The following is a 1,515-nucleotide window of genomic DNA, read 5'->3' on the forward strand; positions in this document are numbered from 1 at the left end:
AAAATTAAGGTCAGCTTAAGTTATCAGAGTCCAGTATAAGTAAGAGCCAACCATGCCTTGGTACCACCGTCCTAGAGTAAGGAGAAAACTTCCCAAGGATGTCTGCAAGGGGCCATTAGATACTTAACTATGCTTCAAATGAATGCCTTGTTACTGAAGATAATTGTGGTAGTCATAGTCACAAATTGTTTGCTTGAGGTATGGGTGTGTAATTAACCAGTAAAGACAAGAATGATAAACCAGATCAAAGGGCGAAATAAATGAGAAGGGTTTCTCAAATTGGTCTGATTTTTAACTTGATGGATCAATCACCTTTCAGTAAAAAGTTTTCTGGGTCTTAGTACATTGAATACCTCTGGTGGTTTCCCTTTGAAAATGTCTGGCACTTTCTTGGGAAAAAAAAAAAAAGACGCAAAGAGAAAGAAAATTTGCACATAAGAATAAAAAGTCAAATTACATCATCACCCCCAGCTGGCATCACTTTTTAGTGAAGTATCATTTACGTTTTTATCTGAATTCTAACTTCCTGGTCCTTTGAAATTGTTGAGTTTTGATCATGACCGTATTGGAATTTAACCTTGGGAAAAAGCTGATTCATTGTGACATCCTGTCTCAACCGTCTTCTAATCACAGCTTTTGAGTAATATTATGTTTTGAGAGATATAAGGAGAAACACTTCTAGTTCAAGCCTGTCCAGAATATTAGAAAAGTTACTTTGAGAGATAAACTAGGGTGAAATACTGTTGGAAAAACATTATTGAAAACAAAATCTACTCCCAGTGCAGAAAATTTCACTCCTACCTATCATTTTATCAGTTGAAGTAACTACGTATCTCAGTGCGCACCAGTTGCTTAGTGTGAGTTTTGATTCTAATCTGTATGCAGAACAGATCATTTGGGAGGCAGAGCTTTATGAGGAGGAGTGTGGCATCAAGATTGGAGGGAGAGTCATTAACAACTTACAATAGGCAGATGGCACAACTTTGCTTGCTGAAACTGAAGATGACCTGAAGTACTCGCCGCAAAAGGTCAAGTTGTCTTCAATATGGATTGAAGCTCAACATCAAGAATACAAAGATTCTCACCAATGGGCCAACTGGTGATACCATGAAAGATGGAAGTTGTTGACAATTACAGCTTTCTTGGATACACAATCAAAACTCTTAACACCAACAATCAGAAAATCAAAAGATGGATTGTTGTTGTTGTTGTTGTTGTTGTTGTTATGTGCCATTGACTCGTTCGCAACTCATAACAACCCTATGTACAACAGCCCTAAACCCTGCTCTATCCTGTGCCAATCGCATTGCCTCTGACACAACCATGCTGATTACCCCAGTCACTGAATCAATCCACCTCATAGAGGGTCTTCCCCTCCTGCGCTGTCCCTCTACCCTACCAAGCATGATGTCCCTCTCCAAGGACCTGTCTCTCCTTACAACATGTCCAAAGTATGTCAGACAAAGCTCCAGAATCCTTGCCTCCAAGGAGTAGCCTGGTTTAACCCTCTCCAGG

The sequence above is a fragment of the Elephantulus edwardii genome, unplaced genomic scaffold (assembly GCF_000299155.1).
Source record: "Elephantulus edwardii isolate Elephantulus edwardi_28Jun2011 unplaced genomic scaffold, EleEdw1.0 scaffold00153, whole genome shotgun sequence".
Taxonomy (NCBI): Eukaryota; Metazoa; Chordata; class Mammalia; order Macroscelidea; family Macroscelididae; genus Elephantulus; species Elephantulus edwardii.